The sequence below is a fragment of the Trichosurus vulpecula genome, chromosome 4, assembly GCF_011100635.1.
Source record: "Trichosurus vulpecula isolate mTriVul1 chromosome 4, mTriVul1.pri, whole genome shotgun sequence".
Lineage (NCBI taxonomy): Eukaryota > Metazoa > Chordata > Mammalia > Diprotodontia > Phalangeridae > Trichosurus > Trichosurus vulpecula.
The window spans coordinates 40169672-40190799 of NC_050576.1; positions in this window are offsets into that span (position 1 = coordinate 40169672).

Sequence of the window (21128 nt, forward strand, 5' to 3'; positions counted from 1 at the left end):
TAAAAAGTAAAGGAGATGTTCACGAGACAGGATAAAGAACACTAGAGGAAATTCACATGAAGAGCATCCATTTCCTCAGTGTTAGTGAGATGAGGCTTCATTCCACTAAGTGAAAGACTTCTTTTCTTTAAGGCAAATGGTCTGGAAGGCAGAAAGCTTGAGTTCTCCCCTTCTTTGGATGGCTCAGAGCATTCAGAGTTAGAAGGAGCCTGGACAGTCATGGAATCTGACTGCCTCAGCTTACACATGACTCCATGGTGGTGCAATGAGTGGGACAGGACTAGAGTTCAAATATGGTTTCAGATACTTACAGGCTGTAGGACTCTAAGAAAGTCACTGAACCTCTCTTTGTCTCAGTTTCCTCATCCTTAAATGGGGATGGTAACAGCACCTACTTCACAGCCTTGGTGAGAGGATCAAATGAGTAAAACTCTTTGGAAAGCTCAAAGTGCTATGTAAATGCTAGCTATTAATATCATGAACACTGAGGCACAAAGATACACAGTGATTTGCCCAAAGTCACACAGAAGATGGGACTTAAACTGGCAACTTAACTCTAAATGTGTTCTGATGACCATGGAAGACAGGTACCTTGGCCCCTCTTCAGACAGGATAAAGTGTGTCACTGTGCTTCTTAAGATTTTTGAAAGTTCAAGTGGAATAGTTCCTGATTTTAGACCCCCAATTATACTTTGAAGTAGAAATATTAATGTGGGATCACTGGAAAGTGTACTGGGTTTGTAGTTAGAAGACCTGAGCTCAAATGCCTTTACTGCCTATATGACCTTGGATAAATCACTTCACCTTCCCCAGCCTCAGTTTCCTCCTCTGTAAAAGAAGCAGGCTGAGCCAGATGGTCTCTTGGGTCCCTTCCAGCTCTCAATCCCATTTCTTTTGGGTGGGTCTTAGTCGGGCGTCCCAGAATCCCTCTCTACAGTTATCCAGGTGTCCAACATATTGTGTTTCCTAGTCCTATAAAGCGACATTGCAAGTTGTGCCCTTACAATCTCCAAGCAAAGACAGCTCTTGCTTAACTAATAAATGGAGAAGTGTGTGTAGTTAAATGCTTCACCACAAGCCTAAATGTGACTCTGTGACTTCTAACTCAGAGGTTCCCAGACTTGCTCAGTTCACAGAATCCTTGGCATCTCAGTGTTTTTTCATAGCAGCCCAGGGACAGAAGAAATACCTAAGAGTCCTCTAACTGTATTTACAGTGTAACAAGTATTTATGTGCTAACAACTTAGTAGCCACTTGAAAAACTAATACACATAAATATAAGGGAAAGAATTTTTTATTTCATTCTAAAATTGCCACAGTTACTAATGGGATGTGGATGTCTATTGGACACAGCTCAACTTCTCAAATGTGGAATCCAATTGAACACTGTACCCACCCACTACCATTTCCTGTTCCAAGGCCATTTTTGTTTGGGGCTTGCTTTTTAACTCCACAACTGCCAAAATCCCAGCTTCACCATGACGTGATCATGTAAACAAGAACTTACTATCCTGTCCAAAAGCGTGAGTGAAGAGACTCACCTCAAACACTCCAAAATGTCAATGAAAGGAATGTTGCGTGATCTAACACTGAATCTGTGAACTATCTCTAGGCAGTGGTTGACCTGGTGTCTGACAGCTGTTGAATAGCCCTGTGTTTCCCTTGGAAATTCAAACATTACATGATGCCCTTGTGAATTCTCTGGAGATTCCTGAGGGCCTCAACTTACAGTTTGAGAATCATATCCAATTCAGACTTCTGGGACCAATAAGAGAAAATCTAATTCTTTTTCAACATGATTCTCTTACAGATAAATCGATATCAGATATAATGTCCCCTTTATTCTTCTCCAGACTAAACCACCCTCATTTCCTTCACTGCATCTGTCAGACTAATGGTTGTGCATTTGAAGACATCTTTTATTTTTCTCCCTTTCAAAATAAAACTTCCTTCGGTAATATTGTGAATTGTGTCTTTATATAAATAGATACAAACCCTCCATATGTTTTACATACCAAACATATAAGAAACATAATATATGAGTATGAGTTCCCATGTGTATTTGAAGAGACAAATGTGTGGTCACTCATGACATGAATTATAGAGAATTTGCTTTGGAGCCAAGAAGACCTGAGTTCAACTCTTACTCATACCATTTTTGTGACCCTGAACAAGTCATTTCACTTCTTGGTGTCCTAGACAACCTCTCTATAACCATACATTACAGAGAAGATACTGACCCACATTTGTAAGAGGACCTTCCTCATAAAGATGATCAGTATAATAGTTAAAGCATAGTCACAGTCCCTATCCAATGGAGGGGAGAGAGAGAGAGAGAGAGAGAGAGAGACAGACAGACAGACAGACAGACAGACAGATAGACATGGATAGAAAGAAAGATAGAGGAGGAGAGAGACAGGGTGAGAGGGAGAGGGAGAAAGGAAGAGGGCAAGAGAGCAGACTCATTTCCAACATACCAAATGGCTTGGATGTCTTCCCCCTCTCATATGCCCACACATGTAAAAAGGTTGCTCATATAAAATAGCAATAACGGTCCTGGGTAAAGCCTGTCAATCCTGAAAGTTTGGTTAAAGGAGACAAACAAGCTAGGTGATAGAAAAATCCATATTGTTTGTTATTTTCCCTTAAAGCATAGGGGAGCTAGCTTACTTGTACGTACAAGGAGTCAGAGAATAAGTTCTGACTGTCTGAACAAAGAAATGAGAAAACTTATATACATTATTTTTAGCAGACTCAGCATGTCTGTATTACCTCACTTTTATGATCCCCATGTATGTTTAACCATGATACAAGAAGAGGATTTTCCTTAATGGAATAGAAGTCAGGATAGTTGACAAAGTGTCAATTGGAATTACAACCCAGGATCTCTGTCTTTAATTTGCCATAAATGTTCCATAACATAGTATATGCCCATAAAATATTAAGATAAGAAAAAGTCACATAATTCAAGATAGTTCCTCATGGCTAAAGGTCTCATCCTTAATGGCCGTGGGCAGAAGAAGGAATGAATGCTCTTAAATCAGCCCCATCTGGGCTTGTTGACGTAAGATAGAGGCATTCTGAGTTTACTCAGAGAACAAAGAGACTGTTAGGATCAAGCTTTTTTTCTGGTTAATCAGTTCAGACTCTTGAGTCTTATTGAAATTACAAAAATGATATAAAATGGTATTAAATGTTCCACAAGCCTCACTTCTCAAGTCTGACAGGGAAGAAGGTTTGATGATAGAAAGCCTTCGGGCACCAGGGGAAAGCTGAAAGTGCCCCCCACATTTAGGGATCCCAAAGTCCAGCAGCCCCAGTGCCCTGCAGTATCAGGACCTCACAGCAGACAGCTCCAAGCATTTCAATATTCAGCTCTTTAGACTTCACTTCACCTGGGCTTTCATCTCTGTGAATCCATTATGAATTTATTAGACCTAATGGATAAAAGTGATTCCCACATTTTTTCTCTGGTCTGAATGGAGTCAGGGGCCTCTCCTGCCAGACCTCACCTTCTGATGAATGGGGTCAGTGTTTCCTATCTCTCCAAAGGTAAAACCATTTTATTCTCTCACCATCAGTCTGAACAAGTAAATGAAATATTTTATCCCAGGTGGATTTCAAGGGACATTGTTTTATATCAGAAAAATGAAAAGATAAAATAATTCAAAGGGGAAACAGTAAGAGAACGAAGTGTAGGGATTGGCCAGTCTAGCAGCCCAAGAGAATTAAATAGCTTGTCTCTTTCCCTAGCCTTTCTTCTCCTCTCCCTTGGACAAAAGGAACCAGGAAATAATTGTCCCATGTTTCATCTGGAGATCTGGGATTTACAGTAAGTTCCCTCTAATAGGCATGGGGAAGAAGGAATGAGTCCTGCACTTTAGTCTCACTTGACAGACCAATCAGATTCCAACTGCCTCTGTCTCATTCCTGAAGCTCTAGTTATGTATCATCCTGAGTAGCAACCTGCATGTTGGCCCTGGTGGGAAAGTGCCAGAGAACAAAATATTTAAGAGGGGAAGACAGCATGTACATCACTCTAGCTCCTCCCATCCTTCTTATTAGCATTCTCATCAATGCTTTTTAGTTTTTGAAGAGGATCATGATGTCAGGGAAATGATGACATGACTCCCCCTCCTCAGTTTTCTCTCCTGTAATACAGGGTCAGTCACATCTGCGTCACTGAGTACACAGAATTCTTGTACAGATGGAATGATTTTTGTGTCACTCGTAGAGCATCCCCAGCTCTCACAATGAGCTGCCCAGGCAAGTCTATTCCAAGTTCAAGTTATTCTACAGGTCCTCACCCTTTGAGATTCAAAGTTCACAAGCCCCTACCAAAGTCTATGTTTCTCTAGTTAACCAGCAGACACAATTAGTTTAAAGCAAACACCTAATGCTCAGAGGCTTTTCTGCTGCATCCCTTTTATACAAGGCAGATAATTTAACATACAATCATCAGTCTAGAGAACATCCCTCAGTGGTTTTCCTCCCATAGGAGATCCATTAATTTCTCTGAGCCTCAATTAGAATAGGCCTTTTCTCTCCAGAAAGAGAATCCAGAACCCAGGGACCAAGCTCTTTGGAACAAAGATCCAGGGCCACCCCAACTAACTTACACATTCAGGCTTAAGGCTATTTTTGGATTCTATTTCCTGGTCAGCAATCTCTGGCACTATCTCTGCCTGGCTCCTCTGTGTCTTGAGGTCAGAACGTCCTGGCTTAACTTCCATTGCTAAACTTGTCAGAGATAGCATCTGATAAGGTGTGACAAATGGTGGAAGCAGGTTTGTTTCCACAGAGTGTAAAGTACCTCTGCCCTCCTCCCCCCTGCCCGCCCCCCCCCCCACCTGCAGCTTTAGAAGAATGTCAGTCAGATCACTGATTAGAACCAATCAGAGCTCTAAAGGTTAGAGGCTTGTATGCGTGCTTAAGTTGCTGTTTGAAGGAAGCATGACCTGAGCAGTTCAGGAGGTTGCATCTGGCCAATGGAGAGCCAGGAGGGAGATTGTGAATTAGAAGCCAATAAAAGGAGTGACATTTGTCTGAGTCCCTTGTACTTTCTCCTGTACTCTGTTTAGGGGATGTACCCATTTATTCAGGAGGAATAAATGTAAGATATAATTAAAAGCTTCTTGGCCTTCCAACAAGCATTGTTTATTCCTAGACAATGTAAGTATGTCTCTAACAATTGGGGGCTCTCATCCACAATTTGAAAACATCTCGAGCAATAAGTGCTGGAGGACTAGAAAGATACACCCCACTAATTTTAAATGGTTATCATGCTTCCACACTTTTGCTCGCAGACTGTTAATAATCTCAGGACCAGATTAATTAAAATGGCCAAGAAGGAAAAGGGTGAATTCCCCTGGGGGGTTAGGAGTGGATTCTCCCGGAAAGGGACTCTCCTGACACAAGTATTCCCCCAGATAGCCCTTTAGGAGGGTAGAATGGGGAATAAAGTAAGGCAACAGAAGGAGTGGATTCTCCTGGAGAGGGGTGGATTCCCCTGGGAAATATTCCAGCATGCTATAGGTTCTTGGGCTGAGTAAGAGATATTGAAGGGATCTCTGGGAAGGATATCCTTTTGAAATCAGCTAAAGAAAAAAAAAGGTCAGAGTAAATTATAACTGAGTTTTCTTTTGACCAGTCTGAATTCAAATTCTAAATTGGTTTCCAAATTTCTTTTTTATGTGTGCTGTCTTGTAAATGTCTTGTCTAGTATCTTGTCTGTATGTTTGAGAAAAGTTTCATGGTTTGGGGTAGAAAATTTATAAGGTCTGTAATTAGGGGAAAAGAACACTGGGAAATGAATGGGATGGATAATTGTGAAGACTTCACAGGGTAAAATACAGGGGTTATGCTCTTCTCATATTTCTGAAATAGGGAATGTCTAAGGGAGGAGAGGTTTGAGATTTGACCCTATGGTGACTCTAGAATGTCAGGGCCTGGAGCTGTGAGCACGCCCTTCCCCCTCTCTCAGGTGTTAGAAGATAATGGACTTCCTGTGAGCTATTTGTTCTCTGTTCCAGGAAGATCTCTCCCCCTTCCCTCCCTCCCCCATTTCTTCTCCTAGACTTTCAGACAGCCACCCCAGGCAGTTGAGTTCCAATAGGGAAAACCTGAATGGACTGGATCAACCTTGGTCCTCTGTCTAGTTTTCAGGCCTAGACTGTAAGCCTGCCTCCCAGCCAAAGGTAAGAAGGGATAGAGGTGGGTGGGAATCTTTTCATTAAGAGTATAAATTAAGGCAGGTTCCCTTTGACCTCGCCTCCTCCATTATGGAGGTGTGCCCAAATCTTGCAAGGTTTGTAAAATAAATTTACTTTGTTTCTCCTAAAGATGTCTCTCCTATTATTTGAAAATTCTGTCCCATACTGAAAGAACTCCCATTTTTAGGCTTTCAGTGGTAGATTGAGATTTTTTGGTTCCAACACTGGCCAAGTTGGAATACCAGACTAGGAATTGAATTGTGAAAAGCCAGCAGCTTTTAGAACTCATAAGGAATCCCAGCCAAAGCAGCCCAGGGGAAGTGAGGGCTGATAGGGAGAGGAAAGCTGAGGGTTTCTGAATTAAGGTTTCATTGGATCCTAAAGGGTGAAAATCTGTGTGTTTGATTTGACTCAGTGTATCTGACATCAAGCAAAGTGTTTTAAAACTGCAAAAGTGAAGAGCATCTTCTGTATGATGGTGCGATGATTACTTTGGGGGTTCAGTAGTCTGTTTAGAATATGATTAAATTGTTAGACATTGAAATTTTAAGGTAAAAAAGCTGGAGAAGAAGCTTGGTGAGTATGATATTTTTTTCTTTCATTTATTTGAAATGTTTGAGGTAGTTTGGGTCGAGATTAGGAAAGAAAGAGAGATAGAAATTGGAGGGAGAATAAGGAGGGTAAAATAGAAGGACTAGGGATTTGGGTGGGGGTGGCTCTCAAATCCATGAGGCTCTCAGATCTTTGTGCTCTTAGCTACCCCTCCCCCACCCTACCTTGGAAGACCTGGGTGTGTCAATCAGGGTCTTGAAAGTAAAGAATTTGTAGCCTGATTGGAAAATAAGGCTGATTAGCTAGTAATGAGAAGTTTTATTGAATCTGGGTATTGACTATAGTAAATATATTGATTTATATAATTATTAAACTTTGTCTGTATAAGGTATAATTGAATTTTGTTTCCACAGAGATTGTATATAATTATGATTTGAAGCCATGCACTGGTGACTGGGGGTAGGGAATAAAACTGGACTCCTTAAAATCAGCATATATACAAGATTAGGTCCTTTGTTCTAAGAAAGGCCTCTGGTATCTCAAAGTGCTGCCAGCCCAAAGGTAATTCACCTAGGGATGAGATCTTTGTTATTGATAATCCTGGGCTCCTAGCTCCTAGCAATTGAGGGAGATCCTTTCTCAAGTTATCTAAGGCAGACAAACAGAAGGGAAACTAAAAATATTTTAGCTTGGTCTTTCTGCTTAGAAGGGAAATGGCCCACCTCCTTCAAATTCCTTAGGCCTTTTGTTAATTCAAACCTTTTTGTAAAAACTCTGAAGAATTGGAGTCAGGAATTGGAATGACTAAGCGGAGGTTGGGTAAAAGCTGACCAGTGAGGGTCAGGGCAGGAACTTCAAATCTGGATGAATTATAAAAACAAGTAAAGATATGAAATAAAAATTCTTTTTTTTTCAAGTTCACTCATGGCCAGGTAAATATTCCTAATACCTGGGCCAGAGGCAGTAGTTGGCTCAGAAGAAGAGCTGTTCAGTGCTACATAAATAAATAAAATGTATTTAAGGGAATATATTGATAATCATTTAATATCAATTTAGTAACTTCAATAAGGGCCAGAGCCTGAACTAACAATCAGCCAGAAGAAGAGCCTGGACCTAAGCCTCTTTGTTTTCTGAGTTTACTCAGAGAATACCTCTTCTTATGTCAACAACTCAAATGAGACTGACTCAAGAGCATTCTTTCCTCTGGCCACTAAGGATTAGACCCTTAACCCAAGACACTCTGTTGAATAATGCAACATTTTCTTTTATGGTCATATGTTATGGCATGTTAAGGGTAAATTAAACAACGAAATGCTGGGTTGTAGTTTTGATTGACCCTCGTCAACTCTCTTATCTTATTGTATTTACAACCTATTCAATTTAGAAAAATCCTTTTTTGTATCATGGCTAAACATACATAGAGATCATAAATTCGAGTAACAAAGACATGCTGAATTGTGACTATTCTAAAAATGAATATAAACCTTCTCATTCTTCTGTTCAGGCAGTCAGATTTTATCTGGCTCCATACAAGTATGTATGCTGCTAGCTTTAAGGGAATAAACAATATGAATTTGCATATCACCTAGCCTGTTTGCCTCCTTTAACCAAACTTTCAGGTGGACAAGATAAATACCAAAAGTAATACGAATCTGGAAATGTAATTGAGGTCATCTTATTTCTAAATTGTATTTTTAGAGTTCTCGTAGGTTGTAAAATTTGAGAGACTGTTGTTAGGTAGAAATGTGTAAAAGCAATTTTAATCTGGTTTTCATTATATATGAATTGATCTTTTTAAAAAGGGTGTGATAAAAATGTGATAGTTCCAAACTGATATATTTGGTTATAAACAAGTAATATTACAGCAGATTTACCTTTTGAAATCTGGGTTATTTATGACAATGTACACAGTGGCTATGAGATGAATGACTCCCTGTGTAAGGAGACTTAGAAATGCACTCACCTAAATTGAAGATGGATAGTTTCAAGTTTTAAATACATAAAAAAATTTAAGGCATCATTAAACCAAGACTTTGTGAGATCTAAGGGTTTCGTGACAATTTGGCACTTTGTGATATCTAGGAATTTAGTTGTTATATTTTGGGAATTTATGAAAAGCAATTCCTCTTATGATCTAGATGTTAGATTAAGAATTGTACTTAATTAAGAATTGAGGCTGTTAACTAAAAGCAGGATTGTAGACTTGAATTTTATGAGTCTGGGTGGGACTAGGGACAGAAAATAAGGGAAGACAGGGAAACTTTATAACCCAGGATGGAATAGGGGAGAGACAGGAATTTTTTTTGGAAGCAGACTTGGGGACACCTTCAGGTTAAAAAGTTAGGACCGCTTTGAAACACCGCCCTTTCCCCTACTCCCCGTCTCCTCCTTTTTTCTAGATAAGAAGAGAGAGCTCTACCCTTTTCAACCAGGCAGAAGGCAAGGAGAAGGGAGGGGCAGCAGTTACTGGTGTTTAAGTATCACTGAAAGAGAGAGAACAGCAGGGGTCAGAAACCAGCCGACCTCCAAACCTGGCTTTTTAAAGTCAGGAGAACTGATTTCTACTGATTGGTTTTCAGGATAAGATTAGAATTTGAGATTTGGGTCCTGGTAAAGTTTTGATTAGTGAAATTTGTCATCTGATGTAAAAAAACCCACCCTCTGGGGGAGATGATATGATGCTGCCTGTTTTTTAATGGCAGGTCTCTCTAATCAAAATAAGTAGTTAGTGATAAAAGGAGAGGTATCTGTCAGAATCTGTTACTATTGTGAAGTGAAGTTGTGGTACCTAAAGACCTAGAAGGTTTTATGGAGGAAAAATGGAAAATTTGATTAATGCAAATATGTGAAATCTTGCTGTTTTCAATCAAATGATTGGGTAAATTGGTATTCTTGTATAGTCATGTGAAAGATAACATTCTTTCTAAATATTAATGGGAATAATTAGATAAAGGGAAAAAGAAGTGTGTGAAATAAAGATAAAAATGTAATGTTGAATAATCAGGAGCAAATGTAAGCACAGGGGACAAGGTGATTGTGTTCTGCACCAGCCACATTCCTGGCCTTCTGTACATAATTGACATAGCAAAAATTTCCCATAACATCTGTTTAAAAACCACAAAATTCCATGAACTTTTCAGGTCCTGTGATTAGTTCTTCTAATACCATAACACACAGAGGGAAATCGAAAAGGGGATTGTTTTGGATTTGTCACCCCTCCACTTCACTCAGACTGAACCTCCTGAATTCACATCAAAGCTCTTTGTCCTTAACAAAGAGCCTAAAAACATCCAAGCTGTCTGTGGAGTTGTCTATAATCCTAAGAACCTTGGACAGTGCAAGTTAATTTCAGAGTCCCCTGGGGTTTGGGGCTGCTAGGATGATGCCAAGTATCCCAGACTGAGTCAATTTTACCCTCCTACCTGAGCCCACAACTGCTGGGTCCTGGCACAAGAACATATCCAGTGGCTGACCTGGTTCCATTATCAATGACCCTACCCCTACCATTATCAATAAACTCCTACCCAAAGGGCCATGGGATAGAGTAGGTCCTGCTTAAACTGATAGAATTTGAGCAGAACCAGCCTAGTCTAGTAATAGAGACACCAGATATTGTTTCACATTTGTTTCAGTGTTGATCAAAGAGCCAAGCCGCTTTGAAGTTGACTGGAGCCCATCCTGGGTCACTCTATATATATAGTATTTTATGCCCTTTTCAAAACATGTGGACATCTGGGACACTCAATTATGAATTGAGAATATTGCTGAAGATGATAGCTAGCATTTTACATATCACTTCAAGGTTTACAAAGCAAACAGTATCTCATTTTTATCCTTACAACAATCTGGGGAATTAGGAGCTATTATTACTTAAGGAACATGATTCTAGTCACAGCCAGTGAGTGTCAGAGGCAGGATTCAAACTCAGGTCTTCCTGACTCCAAGTCCAGCACTGTACCACCTAGCTCCCCTCTTGTGTTCACCTGTTACAAATTTCAGCATTGGCCCTGAGGTCTACCTTCTTGTCTCTAGTAGTGGGTCATTGCTGAGAAGGCCTAACCTCTAGATGGTTTTTCTCGCTATCCAGAAATGTTCCTTGAGGAGAAATCCCCTGTGCCTTTTTCGTCTCTTCTAATCTACTTAGGGCTCACACCTTATGCAGAAGAAACACAGAGAGGTGCCTGATTCTTGGTGGAATGGGAACTAACCAATGTGCAATGCTGATGTGCTTTTGTCTTCTCTTAGGAACAAAAAAAGCTGATGGAGGAAGGGTTTTAGGAGAAAACTGAAGAGATGAAGAGACAGAGAACCTACAAAGATTGAGACTGCTGAGAATGAAGAGTTCTCCTGGTGGTCCCCAGTTTTAGATACTGTTGACACTACATTGATGGTAGTGTTACCTGGTGCAGGAAAACTCGTTGGCTTGGGGATAGTGGCATTGGGCCATTCTCTGAAATAATTAAATGGGTTTTAGTTTTTCAAAAGAAAGTTATAGAATATAGTTGTCCCACCTAAAAAGAAAATGGCACTGAGATCTCCCTGTATGAGAGTGTGAGTACATATGTGTGTGTTTCCTGCTTCTATTTACCCAAGCATTAAAGAGTAAAGTTACTTACTATATAATATAAAGGACATGGGAGAACATTCACACAAAGAACATTCAGTGTTAGTGAGATGACACTTCATTCCAATAAATGAAAGGTTTCTTTTCTTTAAAGCAAATAGACTATGGGCAGAAAGTGTGAGTTCTTCCCTTCTCTTTGATGGCTCAGAAGATTCAGAGCTGCAAGAACTCTGGACAGTCATGGAATCTAACTGCCTCATTTTACAAGTGGCTTCTTGGTGGTTCAATGGGTGAGGAAGGTCTTGAGGTCAGGAAGACCTGAGTTCAAATCTGGCATCAAACACTTACAAACTGTAGGACTCTGAGTAAGTCACTGAAACTCTCTATATCTCAGCTTCCCCATACATAAAATCGGGGTAATAATACCTTCTACTTCACAGACTTTTTGTGAGGATCAAATGAGTGAAGCTCTTTGGAAACCTTAAAGTGCTATATAAATGCTAGCTACTAATATCATGAAACATTGAGGCCCAGGGATTTGACCAAAGTCACACAGAAGATGAGACTTACTTAACCTGAGGCTTCTTGGCTCCAAATATGTTCTGACTACCATGGAAAGCAAGTCCCTTGACCTCACTTTAGAGACAACACAGAAATTTGTCCTTGCTTCTTAAGCTTTTAAAAAGCCCCAGTGGAATAGCTCCTGATTTCAGAATCCCCAATAATACTCCAATGTAGAAATATTCATGTATGATCAAACAGAAAGTGTATTGGGTTTGAGCTTAAACGCCAACTCTTACAGTTACTGCCTACGTGACCTTGGATAAATCACTTAATCTTCCCCAGCCTCAGTTTCCCCCTCTGTAAAAGAATCAGACTGAGCTAGATGATGTCTTGGGTCCCTTCCAGCTCTAAATCTGTTTTCTCTTGGGTGGATATTAGACAGGGTCCCAGAATCCTCTCTCTACTGTTATCCAGAAGGTTTTCAACATGTTGTGTTTCTTAGTCCTATAAATTGACCTTTCAAGCTGTGCCCTTACAATCTCCAAGCAAAGAGAGCTCTCACTCAACTAATACATTAAGAAGTGTGTGCAGGCACATGCTTCATGACAAGCCTGAATATGACTCTGCAACTTCTAACTCAGAGGTTCCCAAACTTTCTGGGCTCACAGAACTCTTAGGGTCTCAGTGTTGTTGTTTTTTTATAAAGCCCCTGGGACAAAAGAGATACTGTTTTATTAAATAATGTTGTCCTAACAACTTAGTAGCCATTTGAAAATTTTATATAAATAAATAGAAAGAGGTTTTTAAAATTGCATTCTTTCTTGTTGTTGTTCAGTCATGTCTGACTCTTCATGTCCCATTTAGAGTTTTCTTGGCAAAGATATCGAAGTGGTTTGCCCTTCTGTTCTCCACATTATCTGACAGATGAAGAAATTGAGGCAAAAAGGCTAAGTGACTTGCCCAGGGTCATGTAGCTCATAAGTGTCTGAGGCTGAATTTGAACTCAAGTCTTCCTGCCTATCGGCACTGTGCCCTATCTGCCGAGCCACATAGCTGCCCACATTTCATTCTTAAATAGCCACAATTATTAATGGGATGTGTGCGCCCATTGGGCACAGCTCAACTTCTCAAACCTTGGAATCCAATTGGACACTATAGCTACCCTCCCCCATTCCTATTCTCCAGTGAATTTTACTCAATGCTTGCTTTTTAACTCACCAACTGCCAAAATCCCAGCTTCACCAATACCTGATGATGTAAAGAACTTACTATCCTAGCCAAAAGCACAAGGGAACAGACTCATCTCTCACATTCCAAAACGTCTATGAAAGGAATGTCACATGAATCTCTGATCTATCTCTCAGCAGTAGTTAGCCTGGTATCAGACAGCTTTGAAAAGCCCCATGTTTCCCTTGAAAATTCAAATATCACATGATGTCCCAGTGAATTCTCTGGATCCCTGGAGAGCCTCACCATGCTGTCTAAGAACCACTTGAAGTTTAGCTTTCTGAGTCCAAGAAGAGACAATCTAGTCCCCTTTCCCCATGATACCCCTACAACTAATTGGAAATACCTATTATGTCTTCTTTAGGCTTCTCTCCTCCAAGCTAAACCATCCTCATTTCTTTCGCTACATCTTTCAGCCTAATGGTTGTGCATTCAAAGGTCTCTGTTTTATTTTCTCCTTTTCAAAATAAAACTTCTTTATGTACTACTGTGAACTGTGTCTTTATATAAATCAGATACCTCCACATATTTTACATACCAAACATGTAAGAAGCATAAAATGTGAGCACAAGTTCCCATGTGTATCTGAAGAGACAAAGGTGTGGTGACACATGACATCACGGATTATAGAGAGCTTGCTTTGGAGCCAAGAAAACCTGAGTTCAATTCCTACCCATACTCTCTGTGTGACCCTGTGTAACCAGAATGGCCTTTGTTTTCTTTGAATGACTCAGCTTACCTCATTGAGCCTCTGGACACTGTGGCTTGCTCTTCCGGGGCAGGAAGCCCAAAGAGCATTCCAGGAAGCAGACAACTTCCTGTGTGATGAGTCATGGGGCTGGCTGAGGGGAGGTGTTAATGGCTACCCTAGCGGGAGGGGCCAACTCAAGAACCAATCGGCCCTGGTCATTCAGGCGGCACTTGATGATGTCATAAGCCCTATAAGAGGGGAGAGGACAGCTTGAAAAGCTCTCTTTCCTCTTCCGGTTGGTGTGGAAAGCAGTGGGAAGCAAGCTTGACTCTGGGCCAGCCCTTGCTCTCGGGCGAGCCCAGATGTTGGTAACTATGAATTGTATTGGGTCTGTCTGTTGATATTTGTAATTTGTTTGTATTTTGGTTTTGAGGTTCGGGGTGCTGGTTTGTTTTTTTCCCCAAACTAAATGAATGTTTTGAACCTCAGGGTGCTGTTTTTTTCCCCTGAAGTAAGTCAATGAATCTGTATTTGGTATATCTCTTGATGCTTGTCTGTATGCTCCCCTGAACTAACTGAATGCTGGCATTTTCCCCTGAACTAAATGAATGTTGTCTGTATGCTAAGTCAATGCTGGATTAAAGTAAGCTGGTCAACCCCTTTACCGTGCTTTCCTTGTTTAAGCAGATAAAAAGAACCTGTGCTTTCCCGGCATCCCGGCAGCCCCCTAGGTGCCAGCTGTGGGGGAGGGATCTTAATGCCCCCACCGAAGCTGCTAGCTGGGTTGTTAAAACACCCTGGACAAGTCATTTCACTTCTCAGTGTCCTAGATAGCTCTCTATGACTATAAATTACAGGGAAGAGGCTGATCCACATTTCTACAGGGAACTTCCTCATAAAGATGATCTTTGTACTAATTAAATCTTAGTCCCAGTCTCTATTCAATGGGGAGGGAAGAAACGGAAAAAGAAAGAGAGAGAGAGAGAGAGAAACACTCCAGTTTCCAACATAATAAGTGGCATGGATAATGTCTTCCCCCTCTAATATGCCCACATATGTAAAGGGGTTGCTCATATAAAATAACACTCACAGTCCTGGGTAAAGCCTCACTTCTCAGGTCTGATGGGAAATAGTATTTGTTGTTAGAAATCTTTCAGGCACCAGGGAAAACCTGAAAGTGGCCCCCAGCTTTAGCCATCTCAAAGCCATAGTGCCTGTAGCCCCAGAACCTCAAAAATAAACCAGCAGAAAGGTCCAAACATTTCAATATTAAGTTCCTTAGGCTTCATTACACTTGGCCTTTCATCTCTAAGATTGCTTTATGGACGTATTAGACCTAAGGGATAAAGATGATCCCCAGACTTTTTCTCTGGTCAAAATAGATTCAAGGGCCTCTCCCCCCAGACCTCATCTTATAATGAATGAGTTCAGTGTTTCCTATATCTTCAAAGGGAAAATCTCCCTGTTCTCTCACCATCAACTTGAACCAGAAAGTAAAATATTTTAACTCAAGTGGATTTCAAGGGGCAGTGTTTTATATGAGAAGAACGAAAAAAACTGGAAAAAAATGTGTTATTCAACAAAATGTATTGCAAAAAGTGGACTTTGATTTTGTGATGAAGGCAGACAAATCATCATCCATTCTATGTATTACAATCATTTCCAAATGGGTCAGTGATTAAATATTTGTTTTAAAATTACACCATAAAAGATTTAATAGTAAACAGAAGGTTATAGTTTTCACAACTGAGGACAAGAAAACAATTCTCAACCAGCCAGGTCTTACAGGAAATTATGAGGTCAGAAGACCAACCACTTAGAGAAATACATCTGTCTCTCCCTGAGGGTGCTTTGCTGCTTCAGCTGAAAATCATCCTCTTTAACTTGATCCTCTGTTGTCTCTAGGTTTTTGTGACACTTCTCTTTCCTGGCTCAGTTTGATTGGCTGGCTCTTCCTCCAGGTTGATCCGGCTGACTGGGCCCTCTTTTCTTCTCTTCTCCCTCTATGTTTATTCTCTTGGTAATCTCATTAGCTCTGATGGATTCAATTATCATCTCTCTTCATATGATTCTCAGAACTATTTATCTGGCCTTAACCTCTCTCCTGACCTCCAGCCTCACAGCTCCAACTGCATGGTGGACTTCTTAAACTGAACGTCCTATAGACATCACAAGCTCAACATGTCCAAAATTAAACTCCTTCTCTTTTCTCCAAAGCCCTCCCCTCTTCCTAACCTTCCTATTACTATTGAGCATACCACCATCCTTCCAGTCACCAGGCATCATCCTCACCTCCTCACTATCTCTCCCTGCCCATCTCTAAACTATTGCCAAGTCCTATTGATTCTACTTTACAACATCTCCCATGTACATTCCCCATTACTACTGGCCTGGCGTACACCCTCTTCACCTCACACCTGGGCTATTGTAATATCCCTCTGGTTGTTCTCCATGCCTCATGTCTCTCCTCCCTGCAGCCTATCCTACACTCAGCTATCAAAGTGATCTTTCCAAATGCAGGTCTGACCATGTCCTATCTCTACTCTGTAATCTCCAGAGGTTACCTGTCATCTCTAGGGGCAAATACAGAATACTCTTTTTGGTGTTCAAAGCCCTTTGTAGAGACATGCATATACACATTCACAAACAACCCACTAATGGGCTGATTTCCTTGAATCAAACCAGTTTCAGTTTCCATTTACCTCAAAGTTTACAGGAAATCAAGTACAAATTGTTCTTACATGACTTCAAAACTCATTTTGCTAAAGGGGGATGGGGAACTGGGTGGTGGTGTTCTGTTCTGGAAGCAGGGGAGGCAGGAATGCAGAGGAGCTTGGGCTTGGTCTAGATGCAAAGGGACAATTCAGAGCTGAAACAAATTTCTGCATTTTTTCTGGTTTTCTAAGTAGAAAGCAATGTGTAATCCCTTTTTTTCAAATTTCATTTCTTTTCAATTAAAAATTGAGCATGATGATAGTACCTACTCCCCAGTGTTATTGTGAGGACCAAATGAGACAGCGCTTTACAAACCTTAAGGTGCCATAGAAAGGCTCATAATTAGAATTATTATTACTATCCTTATTATTTTCGCTCCCTTTTCCCTGCCACCATTTGGGAAAAGAAGAAACACTCAACCCATGTAACTAACAGGCAAAAGTAATTCCCACATTGCATAGATACAAAAATGTATTTCTAATTCTACACCTTGAGTTCATCACCTTTCTTTCAGAAGGCAATTGCATGTTTCATAATCAGTCCTCTGGAATCCTGGCTTATTACTGCATTGATCTGAGTTCTCAAAGCCCAATATAACAAAAATGACATTATTATTTAAATTAATTTTTTTATATTTTATTTTTTCAATTACAAGTAAAACAATTTTAACATTCATGTTTTAAAATTTTGAGTACCAAATTTTCACCCTCCCTCCCATCCATCTGCCCTCATTGAGTAGGTAAGCATTTTGATATAGTCTATACATACACAATCATGAAAAACATATTTACATACTATTCATGTTATAAAAGAAAACACATACCAAAAACAACAAGAAAAATAAAGTAAAACAGGATGCTTCCATCGGCATTCAGACTCTATCAATTCTTTCTCTGGAGGTGGGTAGCATTTTTCATCATAAGTCCTTTGGAATTCTCTTAGAGCATTGCATTGCTGAGAATAGCTAAGTCATTCACAATTTTTCATCATACAGTACTGCTGTTACTGTGTTCCATGTTCTGGTCCTGCTCACTCTACTTTTCATCATTTCATATAAGTCTTTCCAAGTTTTTCTGAAGTCATCCTGTTCACCATTTCTTATAGCACACCAGTATTCCATTAGAACCATATACCACAACTTGTTCAGCCATTCCCCAATTGATGGGCATTCCTTCAACTTCCAATTCTTTGCCACCAAAAGGAGATTCTATGAATATTTTTGTGCACATGGGTCCTTTACATTTTTAAAAAAAAAAACATCTCTTTGGGATACAGATCCAGCAGTAATATTGTTGGGTCAAAGGGTATACAGTTTTATTGCCCTTTGGGCAGAGGTCAAAATTGTTCACCAGTGTGGATGAGTGCAAGGCAGCCCAGAAGGGGCCTTTTGGCTTATTGTAGATGGAAGAGAGGACTTCTTTCAGCTAAGGCTTCTTTATGGAATTAGTCACAAAAAGGCAAGGAGACAACAGGGAAAGCAGTTTCCAATGCCTCTGAATATGAAGAGCTCCAAGGCAGAAGGAGGCAGGTACCAACTCCTGAAGGCGAGGTAAGTGGGATTTGGGGGAGGGAAAAAAGTTCAGCAATGTAGAGAGAAAAGAGATCTTTATCAAATTAAAGCCCTTCCTGATTTGGAGGATTTACTTTGGGAAAGACCTTGTACTTTTCTCCCACAGTCAGATATTCTATTATATGCCTTTCCCTCTCTACTCAGATAATAATATTTAACAATAATAGCCTCCATATAGCGTTTGAGGCTTGCAAAGCACCTTACAAATATTATTTCATTTGGTCCTCACAACAACCCAAGGATGTAGATACTGTCATTTCCCCCATTTTATAATTGAGAAAACTGAGGCAGACACTAGCACTTAGCACAGAGCCTGGCACATTGTGGATTGCTGAATAAATGTTTATTGATTCACTGACTAGTTAGCAGAGTTTAAGTGACTTGACCATGGTTACACAGCTAGTTACTCTGCTCTTCCTGACTCTAGGCCATCCACTGGGCCATTTGGCTCCCCCTCTAATATAGAGGGGGAGAAGGTCATCTTCACACCAAAGATAGTGGCTTATTGAAGTTTATTCTAAACCAGTCTAGTAATTCAACCTCAAGGGTTAAAAATTCATGAAGAGGCATTTGGGGATCACAAAATACAAGTAACAGCTTTACTTAGAAAATCAAAATAAACCACTCCCTTTCTCCTTCCAAATCAACAAAGCAAGATTAGGGCTATAACTGTCCTGACCTCAGTTCTCCTTTAGCTCACAGACACAGGAAATCCAGTTTTTGAAAGAAAGAAGTGGAAATTCAGACCCTCCTCCCCCCCCCCCCAGTTACTAGTTAGTTACTTAAGAAATAGCAACAAGCATAGAGAGGGCACTTGGAAGTTGCAGGGTGCTTTCCTGTGAGGTGAGTTGCACAGATGGCCATTCCCATTTGAAGGGGTGGGAGTAAGGGTGCAAGAGCGGGTCTGAGAGTCTGGGTGACTTTATCCATGTCCGCATAACTTACAAACATCTGAAGTAGGAAGTGGACTCAGATCTCTTGTCTGAGACAGCAGTATGTATGGGTCCTGGAAAGTGTGGGAGTATGACAGGAGAGGAGTGGAAGTGAGCATGGGTTAACCAGGACTTGACCTAAGGGCACCCACATCCAGAGGGTGACATGCTTCCCCCTCCTTAGGGGACGGTAGATAGATCCAAAAACAATAATTAAATAGAGCATGCCCTCAAGGAGCTTACACTCTACTAAAGGGATAGAATATATACAAAGTAATTTCAAAAGGTAGGAGTACTAACAACAGGGGAAATTAGGAAAAGCTGCCTGCAGCAGGTGGCAGCTGAGCTCTGCTTTGCAGGGCTCTAAGAAATGGAAGTAGAGGGAATGCTTTGCAGACGTGAGTGAATGTACACACATGGGAGATGTAATGCCCTTTACAGAGAGTATCTACTGGTGAGTTCAACTGGAATGAACAATGCATGAAAGGGAGTAACAAAAAATTAAGATTGGAAAGGTAGGTGGGTGCCATATTGTAGAAGGCTGGAAATGGCAAATGGAGTTTGTTATCTTTTATCCTAGTGGTTCTAGAGACCCACTGAAAATTTCACAGCTGTATAGAAGATGGATTAGAAAGTCAAGATAAGGAGACAAGGAGCACAACAAGGAGCCACTGCAGCAGTCTTTACTAGAGGTTACAACAATCTGAACTAGGGAAGAGGTTTTCTGAGGAGAGAGAAGATCAAATATGGGAGAGAAGTAGAGACAGAATTGAAAGATTTAGAAACTTGTAAGATATGACATGGCAAAGGACAGGGAACAGTGGAAGAGCACTCCCAGGTTGTTAACCTGGGTAACTAGAAAGCAGGCAGTACTCTCAAGAAAAATGAGGAAATCTGGAGGTGGGATGAGTTTAAGGAGGAATATGATGAGCTCCATTTCAGATGAATTGAATTTGAGATACCATATTTCCCCATGTATACAATGCACCCTTTTTCAAAAAATTTGGAGTCTAAAAACTGGGTGCATCTCATACAGTGGTTGTAGAATTTTTTTACTTGCATTTCCTGCTTTTTTGCACTTGTCTTTGCACTCATCGTTTTGCATTTCTTACTGGTATATTAGGTTACGTTTTGCCCCATTCTGTCCAGAAAAGGTTCAGAAAATATTTTCCTACAGTGCTGAATTCAAGTTAAAAGTGATCCAGTTTGCAAAAGTGAATGGAAATCGTGCTGCTGAACGTAAGTTTGGTCCTCCTCCAACTGAGAAAACAATTCAAGACTGGCTACAGGAAGAAGAATCCATACTGAAAACACCTTTACAGAAGAAGGCCATGAGAGGCAAGTCAGCAAAATGGCCTGATTTAGAGAGGGAATTAAAGATATGGATTGAAGAGGAAAGGGCAATTGGAATTCCTGTGTCCACAAAGATGGTTCAGCATGAGTCAGGAAGAATTGCTGATGAAAAAGAAGTTACCAATTTTAAAGGAGGACACAACTGGTGCTTCAGGTTCATGAAACAGAATGGACTAAGCATGCGTACATGCACCAGACTTGTCCAAAAGATGCCTGAAAGCTATGAGCAGATGAATGAAACTTGAGTTCAATAACGTTATGTAATACTTTTTTTTTTTCAAATTTCGGCCCAAAATTAAGGTGCGTCTTGCACATAGGGAAATACGATACCTTTGTGAAGATTTCCAGCAGGTAGCTGGTAAATTCGGATAAAAGTTCAGAACATAGATCGAAGCTACATGTTTAGTTTAGATACTAAACATGGATGTCATATTCATACATATGATCATTGGATCTATGGGAGGTGAGGAGATCATGAAAGAGAGAGAAAGGGAGGAGAAGAAAACTCAGGACAGTGCCTTAGAGGACAGCCACACTCAGAGGGTGGGAGAAGAATAATGATTCCTCAAAGGAGACCGGGGAATGATCAGACAACTACAAAGAAAACCCAGAGAATGTAATGTAATGTAAGCAATGGCAAGAGAGAACATCCACTGAGATCCCCTGGTAACCTTGAGAGCACAACTTCTATCACATGATGGAGTCAGAGATGAGATTGCAAGGACTTGAGAAGAAGAATTAGAAGAAAGGGGATATGGAATATATTTACCCCTTTCTAAGGTGCAGCCTGTAAAAGGGAGAATAGTTA